At 41.7% G+C, this 12,880-nt stretch overlaps 1 non-coding gene across 1 annotated transcript; it reads right to left on the bottom strand.

Annotated features, from left to right (window-relative positions):
* Positions 1–1,506: 1,506 nt before the first annotated feature.
* Positions 1,507–1,612, bottom strand: LOC130460471 (small nucleolar RNA R71). The gene has a single exon (XR_008920332.1). It is a non-coding gene; the product is annotated as a small nucleolar RNA R71 (small nucleolar RNA).
* Between the last annotated feature and the right edge of the window lie 11,268 nt (positions 1,613–12,880).

Raw genomic sequence — 12,880 nt, 5'->3', positions numbered from 1 at the left:
TTAGAAAATAGGAGCATATAAATACTCAAGGGAATTAATTTATTTCTCTCATGTTATTATTTCCTAAGAATTCTTTTAAACGCTTAGTTTTATTTTTCTCTCTTCATATTATTTAGCCCTAGTACACTCCTATCGATCGATCAATCTAAGGTATTTTTCATAATTCCTTTTGCTTTAATTTATTATTATTGTTTTCGTTCCTTAGTTTAATTTTTCCTTTGATTATGAAATTCATGTTTATTAATTCTATCATGTTTGTTAATTCAATTATGAGCGAGTAGTCGTATTCTAGGGCTAAGTAAGGGAAGCCATGTTTATACCATGATTATTATGCATAAAGTTTGTTAATTTATAGACTATTGCTTGAGTATTCCGATTGATTTGTTTTAATTGTTGATTCATGTTATCGGCCAATTTCATGAATTGATCGATTATCTAGCTAATAGGAATTAGAATCGAAAGATCGTATTTTTAGAGGCTTAGTGCAATTGGCAATTCTGATTATGTTAGCGACCGTACTGCATATGTTGAATTGAAAGTGTTAAGACCCGACCGTAGGATTAACATGTACTTTAATTACTTGGCTTAGTTTATTCATTTATGGATTGATTTGTGTTCTTGGATTGGTATGAGCATGGTGAACCGAACAGACGCCCTAGACCTTTTAATTCATTGATAATTTCACATTTACATTATTGCTTTAGCTTCATTAGTTAATAATATCCAAAATCAACTTTCGTTATTGAAATAGTTCGTATAATTGGGCAAAAACTAATAGAACTTGTCTCCCTGTGGGATCGACCCGTATTTGCTAAGTATCTGCTAACAACAGACACCGTGCACTTGCGGTATCACTTTTTAATTCATCAAGTTTTTGGCGCCGTTGCCGGGGAGACGGCTAGATTCTATTAGTTTTAGTTTGATTATTTGAACTGTTTTCATTGTCTCATTGGAACTCTCAGTTCCAATTGAGACATATCTCACTGCGTTTTCTTTCGTTGTTGTTTATGCCCAGGTCTGCTAGAACGGGTACCTTGGTTCCTCCCGATCCCGATCTTGGAAAGACCCTTCGTCAACTAAAAAAGCAACAGAAAAAGAAGAAGCAATCAGGGTCCCAAGACTCACAAACTCCACCGAGTCACACGATGTCTAAATCCCTGAAATCATATGGGGTTCCTTCCTCGAATAGTGTTCCGACTGGGCTTACAATGCCAACCATTGAGGCAATCAACTTTGAGATCAAGCCCGCTCTAATCTCCATGGTCTCACAAAGTCAATATGGTGGCCATCCATCTGAGGAACCCACCAACCATTTGCAGAGGTTCAACCAACTGTGTGGTACTATCAAGCATCAAGGGGTCACTCAAGACCAATTGAAAGTCATGTTGTTTGGTTTTAGCCTTCGTGATAAGGCCCAGACATGGTTGAATGATGTCAAGGAGACAAAGTGGAGTGCTATTTCACAGGCCTTTCTAGAAGAATTCTTTCCACCCACCAAGACTGTTGAAATAAGGCATAAGCTGACTACATTCACTCAAGAACCTGGTGAATCACTTCGAGAAGCCTGGGATAGATTCAAGGCGTTGCAGCGGTCGTGTCCGCATCACAACATTGAAAAATGGTTCTTGGTTCAGATTTTCTACCATGGTTTGCAAGATGAAACAAAGAACACGGTTGATTCTGCTGCTGGGGGTGTTTTTCTTGACAAAGAAGTGGATGCAGGTTATGATTTTCTTGCCAATTTAGCTGCCAACCATTACAGCACCACCAGAACCACATCTAAGAAGGGAAAATTGGATGTCGATGCTTATGCTCTATTGTCCTCACAAGTGGAAGCCTTGAACCTGAAGATCGATTCTTTGAAGGCTCCTCAGTCTAGTACTCCCCCAATGAGTATCAATGTTATGTCTAGTGTAGCTCCAGTGACAACTTCTTACTGCGAAGTATGTGGTATCCAAGGTCACTTTGGTCATGAGTGCTCTTATAGTTTACAGGATACTACGCAATTGGAGCAAGTGAATGCTTTTCAACAGAGACAACCCAATGACCCATATTCCAATTCATTTAATCCGGGTTGGAGGAATCATCCCAATTTCTCATATCGGGGCAACAATGTTCATAATCCTTAACCCCAGCAACAATGGTCGCAACCACAGTTCCATCCACCTCAACCACATGTTGCTAGGCCTCCATTTCAACAAGGAGCCTCACATAATGCTCCCCCGGGGTTCAATAGGCCCCCGCATCAAGGATATCAACAACCCCCTCAGAGCAGTGCTACTCCAGAGCCTAACATGGGTGATCTGTATAAGCTCATTGCAAATATGCAGAAGACCGCAGAGATAGCTCAAAAGAACCATGATGAGAGCATCAAAGAGTTGAAGAATCATAATAGAATGTTGGAAAATCAAGTTGCTCAACTTGCTGACACTCTATCTCAAAGGCAACCGGGTACACTACCAGGACAACCTACTCCGCCCCAGAATAGAGAAAGTACCAATGCTATCACTCTTAGAAGTGGCACTAATTATGATGGACCCCCGATGCCCATTGATGATGCAACTCTTGCTAAGGAGAACACAGATGGACCAGAGAAAGCAATTGATGCAGAGCCTCAAGTCCCGGAAGTTGATAATGCTGATGATGTTGGTGCAAATAAGGGGAAGGAGAGATTTCTGATTCTCTCCCTATTGTGCCTAAGCTGCCTTTCCCTCACCGGATGCAGAAAACTAAGGTCGATCAACAGCTTGGTAAGTTCTTGGCAATGGTCAAGAATCTTGAGGTAACGGTCCCTTTTACTGATTTAATATCTCAAGTTCCTGTTTATGCAAAATTTTTGAAAGAGATGATCACTAAGAAAAGGGATTATGGTGGTGTGGAGAGAGTCGCTCTAACTGAAGAGTGTAGTGCCATATTGCAAAATAAGTCTCCACCCAAACTTAAGGATCCGGGTAGTTTTTCCATCCCCTGTCATGTAGGTGCATTGTTCATTGATAAAGCATTATGTGATTTAGGTGCAAGTGTGTCTGTCATGCCCCTTTCTGTCTGTAATAAGTTGAATATGGGAAAACTAAAATGCACACAAATCATTTTGCAAATGGCAGATCGTTCTATAAAATATCCTTTAGGTATTTTGGAGGATGTTCCTGTCCGGGTGGGAAAATTCTACATTCCTGTTGACTTTGTGGTGCTAGATATGGAGAAGGATAGTCAAATCCCCATAATTTTGGGTAGGCCATTTTTATGTACTGCAGGTGCTGTTATTGATGTCAAGTCTGGGTCTCTTACTTTGAGTGTTGGTGATGATACTGTTACTTCTAATCTAACCAATGCTGTGAAGTCTCCTATGCTTGAGAATACTTGTTGCAGGATTGATATTGCAGAAGAGATTTCTCTAGACAACATTCCTAAAATGTTGTATGATGATCTATTGCTGGCGACTCTCACCTTGGAAGCCCAGAAAGGAGAAGGAGATTGTGAGATGGATTCCTTGATCTCGGATTTAGATGGAATTGAAGCTGAGAAGGTCGATGGTTTTGAGGTATTGGAAACTGTTTGCTCTATTTCCGAGCCACAGGTAACGAAGGTAGAACTAAAACCATTACCATCTCACCTTAAATATGTATTTCTTGATGATAATGAGGATTTTCCTGTGATCGTTAATGCTGCACTCGACGATAGCCAACTTTCTAAGCTTCTGACCGTGCTCCGTATGCACAAAAAGGCAATCGGGTATAGCATTGACTATCTCAAGGGAATTAGTCCTGACTTTTGTATGCATAGAATTAACTTGGAAGCAGATCACCGCCCTCGCATACAGCCACAACGTCGTTTGAATCTTAATATGCAAGATGTGGTGAGAAAAGAGGTAGTGAAACTACTTGACGCGGGCATCATCTATCCCATTTCGGATTCTAAATGGATGAGTCCGGTGCAAGTCGTTCCCAAGAAGGGGGGGACAACGGTTGTTAAGAATGATAAAGATGAGCTTATCCCCACTCGTGTTGTTACAGGTTGGCGTATGTGTATAGATTATCGAATGTTGAATACAGCCACCTTGAAAGATCACTTTCCCCTCCCCTTTATTGATCAGATGCTAGAAAGATTAGCAAAACACAACTTTTTCTGTTATTTGGATGGATATTCAGGTTTCTTTCAGATTCCCATTCACCCAGACGACCAGGAGAAGACGACGTTCACTTGTCCTTATGGAACTTTTGCATACCGCAGAATGCCGTTTGGTTTGTGAACGCCCCTGCTACATTTCAAAGGTGTATGATGGCCATTTTTTCTAACTTCATCGAGGATATCATGGAGGTATTTATGGATGATTTTAGTGTTTATGGTTCTGACTTTGATGTATGTTTGCATAATCTTTCTAAAGTGCTTAAACGTTGTTCTGAAGTGAATTTGGTATTTAACTGGGAAAAGTGCCACTTTATGGTCAATGAAGGAGTGGTACTTGGTCATCTTATTTCTGAGCGTGGCATCCAAGTTGACCGAGCAAAAATTGAGGTGATTGAGAAACTTCCCCCTCCCGTGAATGTCAAGGGAGTGAGGAGTTTTCTCGGTCATGCGGGTTTTTATCGCCGTTTCATAAAAGATTTTTCTAAAATTGCGAAACCCCTCACTCAATTATTGCTCAAGGATGCCACATTTGAGTTCACTGAGGCTTGTTTGGAGTCTTTTGACAGGATCAAGAAAGCATTGATAACTGCTCCGATCATTCAGCCTCCGGATTGGGATTTGCCGTTCGAAATTATGTGTGATGCGAGTGATTATGTTGTTGGAGCAGTGCTTGGCCAAAGAAAGAACAAGGTGTTGCATGCCATCTATTATGCAAGCAAAACCTTGGATGGAGCTCAGATGAATTATTCTACTACTGAGAAAGAGCTCCTTGCGGTTGTTTATGCACTTGACAAATTTCGGACGTATCTTGTTGGTTCGAAAGTCATTATACACACTGATCATGCCGCTTTGAAGTATTTGTTGGCCAAGAAAGAGGCCAAACCGAGACTTATTCGATGGATTCTTCCTCTCCATGAGTTTGATTTGGAGATTCGGGATAAGAAGGGTGCTGAGAATGTTGTTGCAGATCATCTCTCTCGGTTGAAATTTCAATCTAGCACAGACGGGCCTATCAATGATTCTTTTCCTGACGATCATCTATTCTCTGTGTCTACTCAATCCCCATGGTATGCGGACTTGCGAACTATTGTGTTGGTGGCTCCCATCCTCCGGAGTTGACATATCAACAACGTAAGAGATTCTACCATGCATCTGGGCCCGTTACGAACTCTAGGCTCGTTAGGATTTTAATTAATACGTAACTCTTATTTTCGAATCATATTAGGAATAGGATTCCTCTTGTAATTTCTATCTCATTTAGGATTTATGTTGGAGTGCAACACCTAATTCTGACAGGTTTCTATCTTTTATGACTTGCCACTTTTAACAGCTACCCATTACGGCAGTTACTATTTTTAGCGGGTTTCTATAAATAGCAGGTTTCTATAAATAGCAGGTTTCGGGTGAAATGAAAAGGGTGATTGAGATTCGTTATTTTATAGGAGATGCGTTGTCAAGTGGAGATTTATGTTCTCATCATCGAACCTTCCCTTTCGGGAATGGGGACAAAAGTAGGTGTCTACACTATTGGCCTTCTATATTCAAGGATGCTCGTTTCTTTTGCAATGCATGTGATGAATGTCAACGAACGGGCAACGTTTCGAAAAGGCAAGAGCTACCACAGACCGGAATTCTTGAGGTTGAGCCATTTGATGTATGGGGCATTGATTTTATGGGACCGTTCCCTTCTTCATGTGGGAATCGGTACATCTTGGTTGCCGTTGATTATGTTACAAAGTGGGTGGAAGCTATTGCATCGCCAACCAACGACTCTAACGTCGTAAAGAAGCTTTTCAAGAAAATCATCTTTCCGCGCTTTGGAGTCCCAAGGGTCGTGATTAGTGATGGGGGTTCCCATTTTCATCAAAGGACTTTTAAGACTCTTCTGAAGAAGCACGGAGTTACTCAAAAGGTTGGCATGGCTTATCATCCTCAAACGAGTGGCCAAGTTGAAATTTCTAATCGACAGATCAAGAGAATTCTCGAAAAAGTGGTCAACAAGTCTCGAAAAGATTGGTCGTTGAAGTTGGATGACACATTGTGGGCGTTACGCACGGCCTACAAGACTCCATTGGGGACAACTCCGTATAGGTTGGTGTATGGAAAAGCTTGTCATTTACGAGTTGAAATGGAATATCTCTCTAATTGGGCCGTCAAGGAGATCAATATGGATTTAGAAGCGGCCGGTGAAGCGAGACTTCTTCAATTGAATGAGCTAGATGAACTTCGGTTTGAAGCTTACGAGAATCATAGGCTCTACAAGGAGCAAACGAAGAAGTTTCATGATAAGATGATCCAAAAATGAGAGTTCAACATCGGTGATAAGGTCTTGCTTTATAATTCACGATTACGGCTTTTTCCAGGAAAGCTTAAGTCTAGATGGTCTGGACCTTTTACTATCACTGAAGTCAAGGAACATGGAGCTATTGAGGTTGCTAGTGAAAATGGCACCAAGTTCAAAGTGAACGGTCAACGTTTGAAGCTATATACTGAAGGAGCGTTTATTGGAAAATTGGAGACGATTTATCTCTCCGATCCACCCACCGACGCTTGACTATTGAGGTTTGGAGTCAAGCTAATGACTTAAAACGAGCGCTTATCGGGAGGCAACCCGATTTCTAACTCTTTTTCTTTTCAATTTTTTCATTTATTTCTATTTTTAATCTAGTTTTTTTTTAATTTGGTTATTTTATTGAAAAAAAAAATTATAAAAAACAAAATAACAAAAATATTTTATTTTGATTTCACTTGAATTCGTATTTTTATTTTATTTTTTAATTTTTAGATTAATTTTTCGTTCGTCGTATTTATTCATTTATTTTTGCGTGTTTTTAATTATTACTAACGATCCTAATATTTTTTTATTTTAGTGGTGCTTGATTTTTTTTAAGATGTGTAGGTGCAAGATCGAGTTAATTCCGGAAATTTTAATGCATAGGCAAGCCGCAAGTGGATCAACAAGCTCGCGAAACCCAGCGCCTACCCAGCATGAGCGTTGACCTGCATACACTACAACCAAGCCACTGCCTTGCCCGCTGGCAATCCAGCGTGGGCGCTGGATTCGTCGCGCACCATGAGCATCAGGGAGGGAGCACTCGCAAGCCAACAAGCGTTGCTCTGCGCTACACCCCTGCGAGCCAACCCGCACTCGCGCCAACAGCACTCGTCGCTCACCAATTTTGTCGCACCAGCAACAGTACCCCAGCGAGGGATCCCTCGTCACCAGCGCTCGATCTCGCGCAGCTCCAGCGAGCGATGATCGACCACAGCGAGGGATCTTGCCCATGCCCATGCCTGCCCGCGCTGCTCTTTGCTCGTAGCTTCTAGCGAGCGCTGGCTCGACGCCAGCGAGAGAGCTCGCGCTGCCAGCCCTCATGCCTCACCTCACTCGACGCCCTTCATCCCACAATCAACCCACCCAAAAATCTTTTACCCACGACCATCACGCCTTTCTCTCCTCGACACACCCTCTCACACCCTCACTCACCAACACCATCACTCACCATCACCTAACACCTACCAACTACCACCACCACGACCCACATCGCCGGCGACCACCCCGCTGCCGGCGCCGCCTCAACCCTGCCAACCACCCTTAAATTCCCCACCTTTTCCCACTTTAAAAATCATAAACCCTAACCTTAATCAATTTGGGGCTTTTTGTTTCTCATGGTTGGAGTTCAAGTTGGCTGAATTGTGAACTTCATAAGGGTCAAAGGAGGAGATTTACATCAATTTCATGCTCTATTCATCACCAAATTGGTAGTAAGATTCGAATTACTCCCTCTATTTTACTCTTTGACAATATTCAAGAATTTCTATGCTTATGGTTAAATTGAATTACATGAATTACTTGATTGTCAATTGAAATTGATTGAGGGACAAATTGCTTCATTGTGGATTCTGGTTTCATTGATTTGATTGTTGCTTGGAGTACCGGAGTTTTGATTTATTTGGATTATTGGCATTGTTGATTGCGGTGACACTTATCATAGATTTCATACACCATGACACCACCAAGACGCTCAAATCCTAAGCGTAATGCCACTAAACCAACTATACCCAAACCTGCCACATTCAAAAAGCCACCCACCCCAAAGCCCCCACCACCAAAAGTCACCCCACCCATATTACCACCACCCTTACAAGCCCCCACACCCATAATACCACCACCACACCTAAATCCTGAGCTTCGCCAACAATCTTTGCTAGCCGCCTTGCACAAAAGACCGGTTCGTTCTACACTTTTGTACTCCATAGATGCGGCTACCAAATTGGGACTTCATTCTAGTATTGACGAACTTCTTTCTGGTTCGTCTTGGAGAAATTTCTTGGTATTACTGAGCTTACTTTTGCAGATTGGACTTATGAATTCCTAGCTTCCTTTAAGTTTAAAGGAGAAACCTCAAAGATGTATTTTAAACTTGGTGGTGTAGCTCGTGAATTGAATGTCGATGAGGTAAATGATATTTTTGGATGGGAGAAAGGATGCATAATTGATTCATACGGGTTCACCACCTTCTTGGATGACAAGATGGGTGAGGATGGTACGCCTTGTGATCTCTCCCACTTTTGGTTTCGAATAACTGGAAAAAAGGATTGAAATCCCGGCCATAGCAAGTGTGGCTCGATCATCAATCCTTCCCTCAGATTACTCCATCGGGTGATTAAGAGTGTCTTCTACCCTAAAAAGGAGATGAATCAAGTCACCACATCTGACCTCCGACACTTATTGGCTTTCACTATTGAAAGGACCCCGGGCCTTCCTACGATTGATTATGGTTCTTTCTTGGTCTCAACTTTTCATACTGCTCGTAACAGAGATATTAGAGATATCCATTGTGGCAGTTTATCACTTGTATTGCCAAACATTTTGGGTTGTCAACTGAGGGCAAGAAGCCGGTTTCATCGAAAAACTATTTGCTTGACATTAAGGCATTGGGTCATTTTGGTTGGCTCAAAGAGACAGGAGATCGTTATATTTGGAACGTGAAACGAGGGGGACACCGCCTGGCCGACTCCCCTTATGCCTATCTCCCGTGTTCTCGAGCGTATCTCACTACCTCGGGATGTTTGACATTCTCACCTGACTTTCGACGATCGGGGAGCCGGACGGCAGACTCCGCGCGTCCACCCCCCGGACCCTCAATGAGTACTCCTGCGTCTCCCATTGCTGCTACCCCCGAGGGTCCGGCATCACCTACTCCTATTACTGGCTCTGTACCACTTGAGCACCAGCTGGGAGCCTTTGTTTCGCTTTGCGAAACTTTTCATACTGCTGTCTTTGAGCGTCTCTCTGCTCTTGACGACCAGGTTGCCTCTTTGCGACAGGATGTTTCCACCATTCTTGCACGGCTTCCAGCTCCTGCCCCGACTCTTGCTGAGTGAGTCGTTCCTTTTCTCTTTCCCTTGCATTACTATGTATTGTCGCAGTGGGGTCACTGCATCATTCTAGCTTGGGGGAGGGATATCCTATCCTTTATTGCTTTCTTAGTGTAGTTTTTATTGCTTTCATAGGTGTTGTACGCTTTGTACCATCCATTAGGGGTGGGAGTTTACGTGCAACGAAAAAAATGTACTACTTTCCTAGTATTATTGATTAGTTTAGTTGTTTTTCTTTACTTGCATCCATACTTCTTTATACCCTGCATAGTGTATTTGACTTTCAAACCATGTTCGGACTTTATTTGACTCTCTTGAGCTTCTCTTGAACTTAGTTATGATTCTGAAATTCAGTCGGTTGTGCTATACATTGATAACTGCTTGGCATTGTGTGAACCAATTGAATGGTATGCGGTAAGATGTTAGTCTCGTGTCAAGAATAGCTAGCCAATTACCTTGTAGGTCACCTTACTATGTGTTTGCGTGATTTATGTGACTTGTTATCGTATGATTTTGGCTTGAGATTCATTAGTAGTTTAGTTGCAACTCACGCATGCCGCGTATGACAGAGGCCTTTCTCTTAGGAAGCCTTCAGACGAATTTAGAAACATCAGTTCCTGCCTTTCATACCCATGTTGTAGCCTTGTCCGTTTATTCTTTTAACTCCACAAAATTGAGCCCTATTAGCCCCGTTGGTTACTTGTCCCGAGTCTAGCTTGGGGGAGCTTCGGTGTTCGTAATGGTTTCGTTGATGTTGATTGATTGGCACACTAAGCCAATAGTTCGTGGTTCGAGGCTATGTTTGGATTTGTGGTTCAGAAATGGTGTATATTATTGTTGGCACCCAAGCTTGTAACAGTTAGCATTAGATTTTTTATGTACTTTCGATTTCATTCTTTAGTTTCATTTTCAAAAAAAAAAAAATAGAAAAAAAAGAGAGAAAAAAAAAGGGAAAAAGAAGAAAAAAATAGAAAAATCAAAGAAAAATCAAAAATATGTTTTTCGTTTTTGTATATAGTTTGAAGGCAAGGAAAGGGGATTGAACAAAGATCATTGACATTATATTATGTTTTTCCCCTTGGTCATATATAACTTGGTTGATTGTTCGGGTTTCATGGTTCGATGGAGTTGGATTTTCGACATTATCACGCCGACGCATATAGTTCACATTTGCTCCCCAAGTTGGACCTTACTCTCACTTTTTCCCAAATTATATCCTACCCTTCCTTTTCACCTAGCCCCATTACAAGCTTATTATAAAGACCTCTTGATCGGCATGTGTGTTTTGTGAATGAGCGAAAATTGTTTCTTGCTATTGTCATCTTACCCCGCGTTGCATCATATATTCATATTCTACAAGGTATGCGGCGACGACTAGCTTGATTGAGAACGGTTTGTGGCTAAGCTTGGTTGTTTCAATTGTGGATCATGATGCTTTGTGGTTCTATTTGTATCCGAGCTAAAATTTCTGTCTTAATAACTTTGTTTGATTGTTTGCCCGAGAGTTGAGTAGGTTTGTTCAGGTTCAATGAAAGTCATGTGCGTCTCATTTCTCTGTTTTCGGTCTAGTGTTGCCTGGGGACAAGCAACAGTTTAGCTTGGGGGAATTTGATGAATCATATTTATATAGGGTATTCTAGGCTCATTTAGGTTGCATTTCTAGGCATTCGTCTCATTTTAGTTGCATTTAGAGTCATAATTGCATAAGTCGTCGTTATTGTACTCTATTACGCTCCGTTTGTGTTTTCTTTGATATTTCAGGTGATTTTACAATCATTTGGGTGCTTTCGGAGTGTTTGGAGGTGGATCGTGAAGGAAATAATGCCCTTGGTCCAAGTATGCATTCTATGTTAAGTCTAATAAATGCGGTTCAGTATTAATTAACAAGTTAATAATTCAGTGAGATCAAGTGAGCTGAATGCCTAGCTAGACGCCGCTTCAGTTCAAGTGGAATTAATGATATTAATCCACAGCTTACTCTTGACTGAACCCGTAGGGTCACACAAATAGTACGTAAACGGATCAAGTATTTAATGGCATTAAATACTCTATCTATGGATATTCGGAATCGACGGATCTTGGTTTCAGTGGGAGCTGAGATCGTCACAAGCAAGAAATAAATACTCCGGAAACGATGATATTGCCGGAAACGGAAATATGGATCGTATCGGAAATATAAATATTATCCAAGTCGTAGATGTTGCCGCAAACGGAAACATGGTACGTATCGGAAAATATTATCGGAAATGGAAATATTGCCGGAATCGAAAATATTGCCGGAAACGGAAATATTGTCATAATCGGAAATATTATCGGAATCGGAAAATAATTCCGGAAACGGAAATATTAAATATTTGTTCGAAACGGAAATTAATTCCGGAATCGGAAATAAAAAAAATATTGTTCGTATCGGAAATGAATTCCGGAACCGGGAATTTAATCGGAAGCGTATCGTACGAATAAGCATCGGACGAGGCCTGCCGGACGAGGGCCCAGCACGAAGCCAGGCCATCGCCCAGCAAGCCAAGCGCGCCACACGAACAGCCAAGGCCACGCCAGGCCCAGCGCAAGGCCAGGCCCAGCAGGCCATGGTAGCGCGCGCAGCAATGGGCTGCGAGTGGTGCTGCTGCTCGCGTGGGCTTGCGACTCGCGTGGGCCGAGCGGCCGTGTAGGCTGTGCGCGGGCATGGCCTGCACGCTCGTGGGTCATGCTCGTGTAGAGTTTGTGTTCACATACGAAACCTAAATTGTATAGGATTTGTTTGATGATTAAATTCCTAATCCTAAAAAGATAAAATTAATTAGTTAGAGTCCTACTAGGATTCTAGTTTAACTAATTAGTATCCTAATAGGATTCCAGTTTTTGAAAGAAAAAGGGTAAGTTTTTGAAAGAAAAATCAGCCATACACTTGCATACACATAGCCGAAATTCCTAGTAACCTTAAGGGCGATTCTAGTTGGTCTAACTTGAGGCGGATCCAGACGTACTGTGGACTATCTATGGTGGGACGACATTTGGAGTCCTAAAGACTTGTTCTTGTTCGGTTCTGGCGCAGCTAGGGAAGGCACGCTACAACATGTATGCATCAATTCTATGCTAAATGATTATGTGTAAATAATATGCTTTCCTGGCTTTATGGTTTTTCCGCATGATTTATGAATTGTCATATGTATCATAACCGAACAGTGGTATCACGAGCCTCTCATTATTTTCATAATCTAAATTGCATGAACATGGTTAAATATTACAAATTTGCAAGAATTAAAAGGGGTGATTAATTTTCGTAATTGTTAATTATTTGCAAATTGCGTTTATTTAATTATACGTACGCAGTTTTTCGGCAGTTTCTTCGTTCCTCATCCAAATCAAG

This window comes from Spinacia oleracea, chromosome 4, assembly GCF_020520425.1.
Source record: "Spinacia oleracea cultivar Varoflay chromosome 4, BTI_SOV_V1, whole genome shotgun sequence".
Taxonomy (NCBI): domain Eukaryota; kingdom Viridiplantae; phylum Streptophyta; class Magnoliopsida; order Caryophyllales; family Amaranthaceae; genus Spinacia; species Spinacia oleracea.
This window is presented reverse-complemented; position numbering and strand designations above follow the sequence as displayed.